The sequence below is a fragment of the Hypanus sabinus genome, chromosome 23 (assembly GCF_030144855.1).
Source record: "Hypanus sabinus isolate sHypSab1 chromosome 23, sHypSab1.hap1, whole genome shotgun sequence".
Lineage (NCBI taxonomy): Eukaryota > Metazoa > Chordata > Chondrichthyes > Myliobatiformes > Dasyatidae > Hypanus > Hypanus sabinus.
The window spans coordinates 14,381,916-14,398,927 of NC_082728.1; the positions used below are offsets into that span (position 1 = coordinate 14,381,916).

General features: G+C 43.4%; 1 long non-coding RNA gene across 1 annotated transcript; it reads right to left on the bottom strand.

The window, feature by feature from the left end:
* Positions 1–8,566: 8,566 nt before the first annotated feature.
* On the bottom strand, positions 8,567–15,385 carry LOC132379993 (uncharacterized). The gene is made up of 4 exons (XR_009507596.1): positions 14,694–15,385; positions 14,432–14,588; positions 12,469–12,817; positions 8,567–10,823 (listed from the first exon to the last, which is right to left on the bottom strand). It is a non-coding gene; the product is annotated as an uncharacterized LOC132379993 (long non-coding RNA).
* Positions 15,386–17,012: the final 1,627 nt, after the last annotated feature.

The window sequence follows — 17,012 nt, forward strand, 5'->3', positions numbered from 1 at the left end:
TTAAACTCCTGGATGGTAACGTATCAGATGACCCTGTCCTGGGCCCAGTACACAGATGCAATCTTTTAGAAGGCACACTAGGGCCAGAACACCCAGTCACTATTGATGGAGAGGATGTGGATAAGGCAAGGACCTACAAGTACTTGGGGTGCACCTGGATGACAAACTTGGATGGAGCACTAACACAGAGGCTGTGTACGAGGAAGGCCAGAGTCACCTCGACCTCCTGAGGAGACTGAGGTCCTTTGGAGTATGCAGCCCTCTCCTTCACATGATCTACCAGTTTGTTGCCTCCAGTACAATCTTCTCTGCGGAGGTGTGCTGGGGCAATGGCATCAACACAGGTGACACCAACAGGCTTGTTAAACTGACTATAAAGGCTGGCTCTGTTAGAGGAGTCAAACTGGACCCACTGGAGGCTGTGGGAGAACAAAGGACCCTCCAGAAAAGCTTGGCATTTCTGAACAATGTCTCTCACCTTCTGCATGCCACCTTGGCTGAACAGAGGAGCATTTTTAGTAAAAGACTGAGACAACTGTGCTGCTCCAAAGAGGTCATCCTTACCCTCGGCCATTAGGCGCTATAATGAGTCGACCTATAGTGGGGAAAGTGATGACCCCTCCCATTAGTCTGTTTGTGGTAACTTGGTTTTTATTCTTTCTACTTCTCGTTGAATACTTATATCTGCACACTTGTAATGCTACTGTGACACTGTAATTTCCTTTGGAATCAATAAAGTATCTATCAACATCTTTACTTTCTTAAAAGCTCCAGCAAATGCTCTAAAAGATCCTACAGATGTACTGTTGAAAGTATCCCAAACTGGTTACATTATGGTTTGATATGGCAATTTGAATTCGCAGGAACACAGAAGCCATAAACTCTACGAATTGTTTTGTAGAATTTGTAAAAGTAGAAACTCTTCTTCCTCCTTTCCATCTCATTGTGTAAGGTGAATGTTTCCAGTCAAATTTGCCTGTTAGAGAATGTTTGGTTTCCCCTATTCACTGACGACAAAAAGACATTTAGGAATGTTGAACTTATTCCATCGATTGAAGAATCAATAATGTTGCAAATGCTTGCAATCTTATCAAAATAAATACAAAGTACGCTAGCAATAGAACATAGAACATAGAAATCTACAGCACATTACAGGCCCTTCGGCCCACAATGTTGTGCCGACCATGTAACCAACTCAAGAGGCTGCTTAGAATTTCCCTAATGCATAGCCCTCTATTTTTCTAAGCTCCATATACCTATCTAAGAGGCTCTTATAAGACTCTATTATATCCATTTCCACCACCACCACCACCACCAGCAGTGCATTCCACGCACCCACCACACTCTATGTGAAAAACTTACCTCTGACATCCCCTTGGCACCTATTTCCAAGCACCTGGGTAAAAGCCTCTGGCTATCCACATGATTGATGCCCCTCATCATCTTATACACCTTTATCAGTCTGTCCTTTCATTTTCCCTCGCTCCAAGCAGAAAAGGCCAAGTACACTTAACCTATTCTCATAAGGTACACCCTCCAATCCAGGCAACATCCTTGTAAGAGCAAACACAAGGAAATCTGCAGATGCTGGAAATTCAAGCAACACACACAAAATGCTGGTGGAACACAGCAGGCCAGGCAGCATCTACAAGGAGAAGCACAGTCGATGTTTCGGGCTGAGACCCTTCGCTAAACAGATGGATTCCTGGGCAGCATTGGTCATTGAGCCTTCTGCGCTGTATCTCTAAATAAAAATAAATATATTTTTTAAACTATAAATTACAATAAGAGATACATATTTAAAAAATCAAAGACCTTTTGTCTAAACTAGAACTTGAGTCTGACTCTCCGTCTTTCTCCACCTCTCCCTCTCTCTCCAACTTACATCATACATGGCCTTGACCTGAAACCTTCTCAGCACTTTCTTTTCCAGAGATGCTGAACAATGTTCCCTCTAAGGTGCATTAGCACACAGGGGAATTTAAAATGCACACAAAAGGTTTTCACCCTCTACCTCATTGGCATGTTAAGTATATTTCACAATCATACGCTATCACATTTCGTTTCCAGTTTCTGATGCAGACAGTGTTGACAACATGGAGTTTGTGATGATTTGTCTGCAGCTTTTAGAACTGGCTTAGTTATACCGTTTTTATTGCAGAAATTACTCAATGCACATACTTTGTTGTCACCGGGCAACATATTGCACAGCACAAGACTTTTGCGCACAGTGGCCATTACAAATTAGAGTGAGATTTGATGTTGCTTGACCTGTTGAGTGTGTCCAATATTTTCTGATGGCTGGTTAAAATACAGTACAGTTCTCATGCAGCTGTGGATATGTTATCAGCTCAGCCAGTTCCTTCTGCATGAAGCCCTTGGAGCTCTTCCAGCTTTGGATGTGTGATCCTTGTGTGCCGTGCCAAATCACAGGTTTCCACGTTTCCCTCCAAAATCTGCTCTGACCTGTCACCTTTGGCCTGCTTCTCAAAGTCTGTCTCCTTGCCCAAACTGTGAGACACCTTTCCTTTGTGGTCTGGGGTGATTTTTTGTTTGTTTGATTTGGGTTCAAGGGGGATATTAGAGGAAGGTTTTTCACTCAGAGAGTGGGTGGTGCGTGGATTGCACTGCCTGAATCAGTGGTGGAGGCGGACACACTAGTGGAGTTTAAGAGACTACTACACAGGTATATGGAGGAATTTAAGGTGGGGTTATATGGGAGGCAGGGTTTGAGGGTCGGCACAACATTGTGGGCCAAAGGGCCCGTAATGTGCTGTACTATTCTATGTTCTATGTTCTATGAAACACGGTGGGATGTTTCTCCCATTTTAAAGTTGTCATGTAAATATAAGTTTCTGTCATCAATCATCCTCCCTTACACCCACATTCTCCCTCATGGAGGTGGAACACCATTCTGGTGGATGGAGTGTAAGTGCTCGGCAAAGCAGTCTTTCAACATACGTTGTGTCTCACCGACATACAGGAGGCCACAATATCCAGTAGATGACCTCAGCAGACTCACAGGGGAAGTGTCGCCTCACCTGAAAGGACTGTTTGGGGCCCTGAACGGTAGTGAGGGAGGAGGTGTAGGGGCAGGCGTGGCGCTTGTTCAGCTTGCAAGGATAAGTGCCAGGAGGGAGATCAATGGGGAGGGATGAATGAACAAGGAGTCAGATAGGGAGCGATTCCTGTGGAAAGCAGAAAGTTGGGGAAAGGAGGGAAAGAGGTGGTTGGTGATGGGATGCCATTGGAGAGAGCAGGAGCTACATGAAATTATGTGCTGGACATGGAGGCTGGTGGGGTGGAGTGCCCTGTTTCTGGTGGGGCAGCAGGAGGAGGGGACATGAACAATAGGTAGAGATACAGTTGAGGACAATGTTGATGGTAGAGGAAGGGAAGCCCTTTCTTTAAAGAAGGAGGTCATCTCCTTAGTTCTGGAATGAAAAGCCTCATCCTGAGAGCAGATGCAGTGGAGATGGAGGAATTGAGAGAAAGGGGTGGCATTTCTACATGTAACAGGGTGAGAAGAGGTGTAGTCCAGATAACCATGAGAGCCAGTGGGTTTATACTAGACATCAGCAGATAAATTGTCTCCAGAGACTGAGACAGAGAAATCTAGAAAGGGGAGGGAGGTATTGGAATGGACCAGGTAAATCTGAGCGTATGGTGGAAGTTGGAGGCAAAGCTGATGAAGTCGATGAGCTCTGCATGGTTGCAGGAAGCAGCACCAATGCAGTCATCGATGTAGCATAGGAAAAATTGGGGAGTGATACCTGTGTAGGCTTGGACCATAGACTGTTCCACGTAGCCAACGAGCATAGCTGGGACCCATGCGAGTGCCCATGGCTACATCTTTTGTTTGAAAGAAGTGGGAGGGGCCAAAAGAGCCAAATGTTCTTCCAGTACTTTGTGTGCATTGTCCAGCATCTGCAGAATCTCTCATGTAAAGGTTAAATGGTTTAGATTTCAGTACCCTCAAAGGGTGAAGTACTTCCCCAAGTTAGACCAATGGTGAAAGAAATGTTGCAAGCACCCAATGTACTGAGCAACGCCACAAACAGAGATGTCCGTATAATCTGCTGTCCCTCTATTCGTCAGCCACAACGAGGCTGCCTAATTCCCTGTAGTATACTAGATCTCCATGGAGACCAGGGTTTCATATTTGCTTCTTCCTTTATTTGGGTACAGGTGGGAAGTCTGTAAGAATTCCCCTCATGATCTTCAGCTGTGCAACGTTCACCATCGCACCCACCTCAACATGAGGGCTCCAGCCACCAAGCTGTGATGGATCTCCCAAACCCTGGTCTCGTCCAGCTGCAGCTGCCACAACCATTCCGGACCAAAACCGGGAACACTTGTCCAGCAAGGTTAAGATGGGACTGAGAATGGGGCGGGGTGGTGTTTAACTTTGCTCTTTGAAGATTGAAGCCCAAAGGTCGATCAGCGGTCCAGAATGTGGCCAAAGTCACTTCGTCTGTCCAGGCCATCCACTGTAGAGGTTGAAGGCCCAACATCTGCGAGTTCAGAAGGCCCCCAGAGGCTGGCCGCCCGAAGGATTCCTTTCCTGGAGTTAGAGGACTCTCTGTGTGACAGCGAGGGTGAGTGGGTCGGAGGGAGGAACAGGGCTTTACATGCAGCTTTCATTTTGTTGCAGCTGTTCTGTTGTTATTGTAGTTACTTGTGTTCTGTGGACATTGTGGGCGTTATATGTTGTTTTGCAAAACAAGCAGGCTGTCCTCAGCACTTCTTTAGGTCGCTTTGGTAACAGATTTCTCTGTATGTTTTAACGTACATATGCTTTAAAAAATGAATCTGAATCTCATGTCAGACACAGCGAGAATTTCTAACTGTAAAAAAACACAGCGTGGATATGCTGTTGAATAGGTTGCCTTGAAGAAAGTCTGTGCAATGCAGGGAGGAGTACGTCAGTCGACAAAATGACATTGTAATCCATGATGATGGATGGGATGCGGTAAATCCAAGTTGAGTTTACTGCCATGCATTTATTAGCTACAAAGAATTCAAAAAATCTTTTAAAAAAGGCACATCAGAGGCAAATACAGGGTGGTGCAAGTGGTGGTCTGCAGTGCTCTGTTGCTGAGGCTGTACCAGTCAGATCAGGAACTTGGCTGCTTTAGCAAAGTGCATAGTTGCTCCTGAAGGTGCTGCGAGACTCCAGGCTTCTGCGCAGAAGAGGCATGGTGCCATTCCATGCCAACTTGGACAAGGTTTAGGATAGCATCTGCATTTTGATGAAGGAGTCATCTGCCATGCGAGGTGTTGATCAGCTTGCTGAGGAGGACTGCAGCTGGTTCAGCGCTGAGGCGAGTAAAGCCTGACAGAGTGGTGAGCTGAACGCTGGTTCATCCTCTGCCCTCTCCCTCAGAGCCTTAATCTCATACAAGACAGTGAAGAAAGAAAGAAGTAGAATGCGGAATTAAGACCACAGTGCAAAAAAAGAGACACAAGTAGAGACAATTCCACTGTTCAGGGATTCAACTGAATTGACTTTATTTCTTACATCCTTCACATACACGAGGAGTAAAAATCTTTACGTTATGTCTCCATCTAAATGTGCGATGTATAGGCATTATATATAGGCATCTGTTAGTCTCGTGAGACCATGGATTTGCGCCTTGGAATGTTTCCAGGGCACAGGCCTGGGCAGGGTTGTATGGGAGACCGGCAGTTGCCCAAGCTGCAGGCCTTCCCCTCTCCACGCCACCGATGTTGTCCAAAGGAAGGGCACTAGGACCCAAGCAGCTTGGCACCGGTGTCGTCACAGAGCAATGTGTTGTTAAGTGCCTTTCTCAAGGACACAACATCCTGCCTCAGCTGAGGCCTGAACCAGTGACCTTCAGATCACTAGACCGATGCTTTATCCACTAGACCATGTGCCAACACTATGTGCAATGTGCAATCATAGTAATTTATAATAAATAGAACAGTTAATGTAACATAGAAATACACTTATTTCAGCGTGAGTTCATCAGCCTGATGGCCTGGTGGAAGAAGCTGTCCCGGAGCCTGTCGGTCCTGGCTTTTATGCTGTGGTACCTTTTCCCATGTGGTAGCAGCTGGAACAGTTTGTGGTTGGTGTGACTCAGGCTCCCAATGATTCTTTGGGTAGGGTTACGGTTGTGCTGTTTGATTCAAGAACCTGATGGTGTATAAAGAACATAGAACATTACAGACGGTACAGACTTTTCGGCCCACGATGTTATGCTGACCTTTAACCTAATCTAAGATCAATCTAACCTTCCCTCCTACATAGTCCTTCATTTTTCTATCATACATGTGCCTACCTAAGAGTTTCTTAGATACCCCTAACAGATCTGGCTTTATCACCAAGAAGTAGTGATTTCCAAACCTTGTGGTATGGGACCTCAAGTTTCCATCTGACAGCAACAGGAAGAAGAGGGCACGACATGTGTGGTGGTGTCTCCTGTAGATACTGTCATTGGTGTGGGCTGATGTGCCAGTCATGTACTGGACTGTGCCTAACTCCCTGCAGTCTCGTCATTCCTGTTCATTGAAATTGCCGTACCAGGTCATGTTGCAATCAGTCAGGATATCACGTTTCACATTCACACTGGCCCGGATTAAAACGTCTGCGCCACTGCGCGCCCTCTGATCAGCAGCACAGATTCGATTACTTCAGTGAAGTTCCATCATCCCATCCCGTGCCTTGTTTGGGCAGCCACTCTCTGTGTCCACGTCCAGTTACATGCCGATGATGCAGTCAAATGTTAGCAGGCTGAACTCTATGTCACAATTTAATTTGGGATTAACCACTTCCAGCTTAACTCTGCAGTCTCTATTTTAGGCGTGTTTATTTAGTAATATGATCGAAGTATCAAAAGATCAAGAGGAAACATTCTAACGTATGTCCAACATTATTGTCTACCATTTAAATCCACATTGACTTATTGTTGAGTAAAAGCTCAACCATCAATCAATGTGGATTTAAACCATGAGGGACAACATGGAAGAAGAAAGGAAATCAAGGTTGATAATTAAAATAGTAACATGACTCCAATTTCTTTATTTGTTATAAATATCCTGCTGTGTTGTCAGTCTTGTTCTATCATATCATAAGACATTCAAAGAGAGAAAAGATAGTGCGAACAACAATGCAAATTATTTGGCTGTTTGAGATCTTTTGGTAAACATATTTGGTATCTTACATAAACATGCACTTCACACTTCATAAACACAAGAGAAAATATGCAGATGCTGGAAATCCAAAGCAATACACACAAATTGCTGGAAGAACTCAGCAGGTCAGGCAGCATCTATGGAGATGAATAAATAGATGACGTTTCAGGCCGAGGCCCTTTGTCAGAGCTGGGAAGGAATGGGGAAGAAGCAAGAAAAAGGTGGGGGGAGGGGGAGGAGCAGCACAGGGCAGGGAGAAACGAGAGGGGGTCTCACCGAATTCCTGTCGAAGAGAAGATTTGAACTTCTTCAGGGAAAACATACGTCAAAGACGCTTGGCAGTGGAGCATCAAATCATACACACGAGGGATACTGCAGATAATTGAAAATCCAGAGGAACACACACAAAATGCTGGAGAAAATCAGACCTGACAGTATCTAGGGAAATAAATAAAGAATCGACTCTTCCAAATTCAAACTTTATGTCACGCTGCCCATCTTTAAGCTATGCCACTCAGGGACTTGCGTCAATATTACTTTGTGACAGTATGAGCTGGATGGTAATTATGTGTGTTGTGTTGACGACATTGGCTGCAGAGGAACGATGTTTCATTTAGCTGTGTACATGTGTATGATTGAATGATAATCAACTGGAACTTGATAGTGAGAGAACCCAGTGAACTGTACGACTCTGACAGAAAGTTTTACTTAACTTTATAAATCATCCCAATATTTTCAGTGTCTTTCACCCAGGAGGAATCACAACAGATGTCTGAACTTACATAAATGTTAAATGCATCCAATGGGAGTAGAATATTTTAAAATCAAATTTCAGAAACTGTCAAGCTCATTGAGGCAGCACTACATATTTTGTTGTGAATTTTTGGTAGATGAGGTACATTTCAACATCAGTGTGGAAAAACAACTGTTTACTCTGAAACCCAGGATCGGTCACTATCAAATTGTTACAGACTTAAGTAATAGAATAACTTGCCTGGAATTTAATTGCATAATACTACCTTTTTCAACATTTAGCAACCAAAAATAGACATTTTCATGAGTGTACCATTGTTATTGCTTGGGAAATTCAGTTGGACACATCCTTCCATCAACCACGTGACACCAACACATTGTAGGGGAATGTGGATGGTGTTGTTCTGGGAGAGGTTTGTTCCTGGGCTTCACTGGGATACTAGTTTTACTGGTGACATCCCAGACTGGGATGTGGCAGGGTAGGGAAAATACTTAATTATATGTACAAGAGACTTTGCAGTTGCTGGAAATCTAGAGTAACACACACCCTTCATCAGGACTGGAACGAAATGGGGAAGAAACTTAATTATACCCTTGGCAGCTTTTCAGTCCTCATTATCCTAATATTTCCCAAATTTCGAGGTGCTCCCCCCCCCCCCAACTATCGATCTGTAATCCCCGCCCTCCTGTGTAGCAATCCTGCACCCACTGCCTGATCTCTTGGTCTCTGATCACACACTTCTTCCACAGAATACACACCTGGTCCTGATTTCCAGAGAAAGACCAGTCATTCCCTCATCTCTCAACATCCACCTTTCCACAGGCCCAATTGAGTCCTCAGACAACCACTCATTTTGATTCTGCAGGTACTGGAAATCTTTCCTTACGTTCCCAGCTACCAGCCACCAACATCAATCTCAACAATCCCCCTTCCCACCTGGCCAACTGCCCAACATCCTTCCCTCATCTGGTTCCATTTTTCACCCACCAGCCTCTGTCTCATGGCCTACCTTCCCTTTACATTTAGACTCAGTTTCATTTACCACATACAGTGGTGCGGGTTGTTTGTGTTAACAACCAATGTGACCTAAGGATGTGCTGGAGAAAGCCCAGAAGTGTGGCCACTCAATCTGGCACAAAGATAGCATGCCCATCACGTTCATCTCTTCCTGTCAACATGCTGCTGAGCTGTGGTGTCCGGTGAGGTTGCGGCTCAGACTTAATTGTTTTATCCACACTCGGACACAGGGTCTCAACAAGAAACTTTGCCTCCTTAGCAACCACCTGACGCATTACATTTCTTCACACACTTCATCTCTCGTCCACATCCTAATAATGTTATAATAAGACATAGGAGCAGGATTAGGCCCATCGAGTCCACTCCGACATTTCATCATGGCTGATCCACTCTTCCCCTCAGCCCCAATCTCCTGTGTTCTCCCCTTTTACCTTCATGCCCTGACCAAACAAGAACCTGTCAATCTCTGCCTTAAATATTACATAAAGACTTGACCTCCACAGCTGCCTGTGGCAAACAATTCTAGAGATTCACCACTTGCTGGCAAAAGAAATTCTTCCTCATCTCCATTCTAAAAGAGCACCCCTCTATTCTGTTTCCTTTAGTGCTAGAATCTCCCACCATGGGAAACATCCTCTCCACATTCACTCTAGCATTACCTTTCACCATTTGGTAGGTTTCAATAAGGTCACCCCACATTCTTCTGAATTCCAGTAAAAATACCGGCCCAGACCCATCAAACACTCTTCATACGACAAGCCATTCAAACCTGGATTCATTTTCATGAACCTCCTTTGAGGTTCTACGATAAGCGGCACAGAACTGCTCACAATACTCTAAGTGAGGCCACACCAGCGCTGAATAATAATAATTGCTGACACCATCCACCCAGCAAGTTGCCTTTCCCAAAAGTCCTCTTCTGGAAAGCACTGTAGCGCTATTAAAACAAAATCTTCACGCCACCTTAAATGCTTCTTCCCCAGGTAGTTAATCTGATTAACCATTTTAGTTAGCTCTTCCTCCCATTCCCCTCTATCTATTACCTCAGGCACGCACTGCACCGCAAACACTTTGTGGTGAACTACATATACCTGTCTGGATATGTGCACCCCTCCCCCTGCTTCTGTGGCTCCTCCCACTGACTGTGGCTCCTCCCACAGACCCCGGTATAAAGGCGATTGAGGCCTGAGCCCTGCTCTCAGTCTCCAGGATGTAGCATGGTGGTCAATTGCTGCTTGTTCTTTCTTCCAGTCAATAAAAGCCTATATCTCGCCTCACGTCTCGGAGAGTTATTGATGGTGCATCACACTTTAAACCATTTTTTATAATGCTGTTTACATTGTAAATACATGCTGGTATTTATGTATTGATACACATTTTATTCCATATCTCTACTTCTAACTTTATTTTTATATAATTCTTTATTCTTTCTAATTGTTGATTGCTATTTTTCATTGCATGTCACACCAACACACCACAGCAGAGGCAGTGTCCCTGGGGGGGTGAGACCAAATGACTCAAGGTTGCAGTTAGTTATGATCATGTTTCATTGTTGAGTTGTGCTTTGCTAATGGTGAGGCTGTGGTCATGTCCCACTGGCAAACATACAACCAGAAAGAGCCAAAATGCTGGTAGTTAGAAATGGCCAGATGGAAAAATTGTTCCCTAAAGATGGAGAGCTCAGTTTTGAATTCAGAAACTGCGATATGCTCAGACAAAAGATGAAGTCCTGTTCCTCAAACATATTGCAAGATTGCAGGAGGCCCTGACAAACAGTGAAGATCTTATTCCTCTCTTTCTTCTTCTTCATCTTCTTTTGTATATTGTTTGTCAGTCTTGACTGCGTGTGGTTTTTCACTGATTCTATTGCATTTCTTTGTTCCACTGTGAATGCCTGCAAGGAAGCAAATCTCAGGGTAGTATATGATGGCATTTACATACTTTGACGATAAATTTACTCTGAACTTTGAGCTTTTCCAGGACTGAGAATGATTTGCGTCTACTCCAAAAATGGTCAAGGTCAAGTTTATTGTCCTATGCACAAGTCTACGTGTGCACATGTGTGATGAATAGATTACTTTCAGCAGCATCACAGGCACATCATATACACAACATTTGCAAGCAAAGCATAAATCATACACAGCATTTATAAGAAAAAATGTAATTGTGTAAAGTGGTTATAGTGTTATAGTGTTGCTATACTGAGGTAGTGATCACACATTCGCACACATTCACAAGGACACACGTAGGCAAATAACACACACACACACACACACACACACACACACTCACACACACACACACACACACTCACACACACACACACACACACACACACACACACACACACACACTCACACACACACACACACACACACACACACTCACACACACACACACACACACACACACACACACACACACAGGCAGACAGGCAGATAATGAGCACACATAGGCCAACAGATACACAGGTAGACATCTACATCTGAACATACAGGTAGACACACACACACACATTATGCAAACATTCACACACAAGGGAGCCTTTGCCTCCTGCCTCATTCACCCATCTCAGCACACTCCTGACTACATCCTGGTCACACCCTGTATCATCTACTGTGCAGATGTATTTTATCTCAGTGCTGGGAAGTTGACAAAGGTAGGGCCTTTAAATGTCACAAAGAGGTCACTGGATTTTTTTGCCAGTGATTATGATTGCCAATTACTCCTGTTGTTTTTGTTACAACTGTTATCTGGAACAACTGGTTTCATTTAAATTCCTCCCAGTAAGATTGAAAAAAGGCGAACTTGCATGGGATTCCACTGTATTCTATATTGAGACTGTGTGTGTGTGTGTGTGTGTGTGTGTGTGTGTGTGTGTGTGTGTGTGTGTGTGTGTGTGTGTGTGTGTGTGTGTGCGCGTGTGTGTGGTTGATTATCCGGAAAAGGACACAACTACAGCGGACAGTAATTTCATACAGCTTATTTCAAAGCTGTAAAGAGATATTTAAATATCCCAGGGCAGGCAAGCAGTATTATTGGTAATCAGACGGAAAGAAAAAGCACTCTACACGTTCGGCAACATTTCATTTGTCGGACTAAAACATTAACTGATTCCCCTCACACACCTGACCTGTTGAATGTTCCCAATGTATTAATGATTTGTTTGTTTGCCCGTTTGCTGTTTGTTTGTTTATTTATTTATCACACCGTTTGTCTTCTTTTGCATGCTGGTTGTTTGTCACACTTTGATGTGCAGCTTTTCATTGATTCACTTGTATTTCTTTGTTCTACAGTAAATGCCTGTAGGAAAAGGAATCTCAAGGAACTATATGATGACATTCAAAGTTCAAAGTTGGAAGTAAATTCATTATCAAAGTATGTATATGTCACTATGTAGTAGTCCATTTTCTTGCAGATATTCACAGTAGAACAAACACACAGAGACATAAACAACCAATATTCAGAAGAAGACAAACTATGCAAATACAAAAAATAAGTTGTGTATATATATATATAATATATAAGTACATACATACACAATACTGAGAACATGAGTTGCAGAGTCCTTGAAAATGAGTCCACATACTGTGTTGTGAGCACCTTAATGTTGAAGTGAGTGAAGTTATCCACGCTGAATTTCTGAACCTGGTGGTGTGGGACTTGAGGCTTCAGTAGCTTCTTCTTGATGGCAGCAGCATGGCCTGAACGGTGGAGTCCTTGAGGATGGACACTGCTTTCTTGTGTCAGTGGGGAGGGCTTTGCCTGTGATGGACAAGGCTGCGTCCACCTCTTTGGTCACATGACTTCTGCTTCACCTTCTTCTGCCGTCCACCAAGATCAAGTATTTGCTTTCTCTCTGGCTTTGTAGATGATCAGAGATGATTTCTGAAATTAGATCAGGAAACTAACACATTGGAGCAGGGTTTCCATTGTCTGAATGACATCAACAGATCCTTTTAACATACTGTGTGCAGAAAAGCATACATACAAAGGGACACACTGTCCCATAGATGGAGAGTATATCACACACACACACACTTATTTCCTCACATGCATATATTAATAAGAAATACATATTTATAAAAACTAATTATTTATGGTAAATCTGAATCAGGTTAACTACTACTGACAGATGTTGTAACATTCAGTGTTTTACAGCATTGTTACGTAGATTTTTAAAAATGCATTAAGAAATAGAAAAAATAAATAACTAGAAGAGAACAAAATATCAGAATATCTTGCATCATCCTCATTGTGTACTCTGTCATGTGATTGGGCGATCATGGTCTTTTCATGGCCATGATTGTTTTTGAAAAGTTTTTTCTACAGAAGGGGTTTACTGTTGCTTTCTTCTGGGCAGTGTCTTTACAAGATGGGTGACCCCAGTCATTATCAATACTCTTCAGAGATTGTCTGCCTGGTGTCAGAGTTCACATAACCAGGACTTGTAATATGTACCAGCTGCTCATACGACCACCTACGCCCATAGCTTCACATGACCCTGATCAATGGGGCTAAGCAGATGCTTCATTTTGCCCAAGGGTGGGCTGCAGGCTAGTGGAGAAAAGGAGCGTCTTAAACCTCCTTTGTTAGAGACAGATCTCCAACCCTCCACCCACACATCATGCTAAAAAACAGGTTTTCCTCACCACATCCACCCGATCTTGTCCTTTCAATATTCAGTAGGTTTCAATAAGATCCCCCCATATTTTTCTAAATTCTAGTGAGCACAGGCCCAAAACTGTGAAACGCTCCTCATATGTTAACCCCTTCATTCCTGGATCATTCTCGTGAACCTCCTCTCGACTCTGTCCAACAACAACACATCCTTTCTGAGATATGGGGCCCAGAACTGTTGACAATACTCCAAGTGCAGCCTGACCAGGGTCTTATAAAGCCTCAGCATTATCTCCTTGTTTTTATATTCTATTCTCCTTGAAATAAATGCCTACATTGCATTTGGCTTCTATACCACAGTCTCAATCTGTAAATTAACCTTCTGGGAGTCCTGCACAAGGGCTCCTAAGTCCCTCTGCACCTCTGATGTTTGAACCTACTCCCCATTTAGATAATAGTCTTCACTAATGTTCCTTTCACCAAAATGCATTATTGTACATTTCCTAACACTGTATTACATCTGCCAATTTTTTGCCCATTCTTCCAATTTGTCTCAGTCCTGCTGCAATCGCATTGCTTCCTCAGCACTACCTGCCCCTCCACTTATCCCCAGACTTTGCCACCAATTCCATTATCCTAATCATTGATAAACAATGTGAAAAGTAGCAGTCCCAATACTGACCCCTGAGGAACACTGTCACTGTCAGCCAACCAGAAAAGGCCCCCCTTTATTCCCACTTGCTGTCTCCTGCCTGTCAGCCATTCCTCTATCCATGCTGGTATCCTTCCTGTAATCCCATGGGATTTTATCTTGTTAAGCAGCCTTATGTGAGGCACCTTATCAAATACATGTTTTTATATTATTCACACATCAGAGCACACCTTGTCTGGAATTTATGTCACTTATTTACTGTTAAGAATAGTCTGATGTCCTCTTTTCTTAAAATAATTCCCTGGTGGCATTCTGTACTATTGTGTTCTATTTGAGACGTGAAATGAAATTCCGGCACATTTCTTTTGTTCAAACTGGCATTGACTGCTAGAAGCGACAAAGAAAATGCACGTCAATTATTATCACCAGAAATAGGCTTGAATTATTTTAATCTATAAATAAAAGTGTAATACATTTAGATTACTGGAATACCTTTGATATTTGAAACCTGTTCTGGCTGATTGAAAGTCAGGCCTCAGGGCTTTGTTGCACTTGCTGCTGGAGCTGCCCAACTCAGACACATCTCCAAGGCTTAACACACGGATTGCTAGAGGAACTCAGTAGGCCAGGCAGCATCTATGGAGTGCAATAAAGAATTGATGTTTCGGACAGAGAGCTGGAAAGGAAGGGATTAGAAGCCAGAATAAGAAGGTGGTGGTGGAGAAAAGAGTATAAGCTAGAAGGCGATAGGTGAAGCGATGTGAGGGGGAAAGGTAGGTAGGTGGAGAATGAGGAGCACAGAATTAGAATCTAGGAATTCAGGTGTGGTGAACTACATTTACCTGTCTGGACACGTGCCCCCCCCACCCCGCTGACTGCTCCTGTGGCTCCTCCCACAGACCCCTGTCTAAAGGTGATGGAGGCACTGCTCCTCCCTCAGTCTCCAGGATGTTGTGTGGTGGTCTCTTGCTGCTGACGCTGCTGACTGTGCTTTCTTCCAGCTAATAAAAGCCTATCTCGACTCATGTCTCCGAGGGTTATTGATGGTGCATCATCAGGCTAGGTCACCACCTTTGTTATTAGCAGCCACTAAAAGACATGAGTGTGGGGGTAATTGGCAATTTCTTGTCTTGGAAGTGGTCCCATTTCTTAACAAGATGAGATAAGGCCTAAGACATGGAAGCAGAATTAGGCCATTTCATCAAGGCTGATTCAACCCTATTCTCCAGCCTTTTCCCCATAACCTTTGACCCCCTTACCAATCAAGAACCTATCAACCTCAGTTTTAAATATACCCAGTGGCTTGACCTCCACAGCCGTCAGTGGCAATGAATTCAGCAGATTCACCATTCTCTGGCTCAAGAAACCCCTCCTTTTCTCTGTTTTAAAGGGATGTCCTTATAGTCTAAGGTTGTGCTCTCTGGTCCTAGACTCCCCCACTATAGGAAACATCCTCTCAACATCCACTCGGGCGTTTCAATATTCAATAGGTAGCAAGATGGTTTTTTTGTACAGCTGTATATTTTTCTTAAGTGATTGTGATATAGCTTCCGGCCTTCAGAACCACGTCAAGCAGCAACCCATGATTGTTTCCATCAACAAGGATGCTTAGGTCCTTCACTGCCAGGCTCATCACGCTCATGAACCAGGCTCATCAGGGGTATTGAAATGAAATACCACAACTTTGTCACTTCGCATTTGCTGTCATAATTCAGTCCGGTAACTTGACAGCAAAGGTGCTGTTTATTAATCTTTCACAGATCTTATAAAGAATGTTGTACACAAGTTGATTGTGGACTTCAGGAAGGGTAAGATGAAGGAACACATACCAATCCTCATAGAGGGATCAGAAGTGGAGAGAGTGAGCAGTTTCAAGTCCCTGGGTGTCAAGATCTCTGAGAATCTCACCTGGGCCCAACATATTGATGCAGTTATAAAGAGGGCAAGACAAAGGATATACTTTATTGGCAGTTTGGAGAGATTTGGTATGTCAACAAATACACTCAAAAACTTCTATAGATGTACCGTGGAGAGCATTCTGACAGGCTGCATGGGGGTATGGGGTCTGGTATGGGGGGGTGGGGTGCTACTGCACAGGACTGATAGTAGCTGCAGAGGGTTGTAAATTTAGTCAGCTCCATCTTGGATACTAGTCTACAAAGTACCCAGGACATCTTCAAGGAGCGGTGTCTCAGAAAGGCAGCATCCATTATTAAGGACTTCCAGCACCCAGGGCATGCCCTTTCCTCACTGTTACCAAACGGTAGGAGGTACAGAAGCCTGAAGGCACACTCAGCGGTTCAGGGACAGCTTCTTCTCCTCTGCCATCCGATTCCTCAAAGGACATTCAACCCTTGAACAGTACCTCATTTTAAAAAAATATATAGTATTTCTGGTTTTTGCACAATTTTTAATCGATTCAATATATGTATACTTTATAAAGTATACTGAATAAGATCTATTATTATTATTATTTTATTTTTTCTTCTATTTTATGTATTACTCCAAACTGCCGCTGCGAAGTAACAAATTTTTCGTTACGTGCCAGTGATAATAAACCTGATTCTAATTCTGATCCTGAACTTTGATGGAGCGCCCAGCTGGTGCAGTCTTTCACTAATTCTATTATGATTATTGTTCCATTATAGATTTATTGAGTATGCCAGCAAGAAAATTAATCTATAGGTAGAATATGGTGAAATATATGTACTTTGACAATAAATTCACTTTTAACTTTGAACTTTATTTATTATTTAAAGTTTGTCAGCTTTTGCACATTGGCTGTTGGTCAGTCTTTGTAGTTTTTCATTC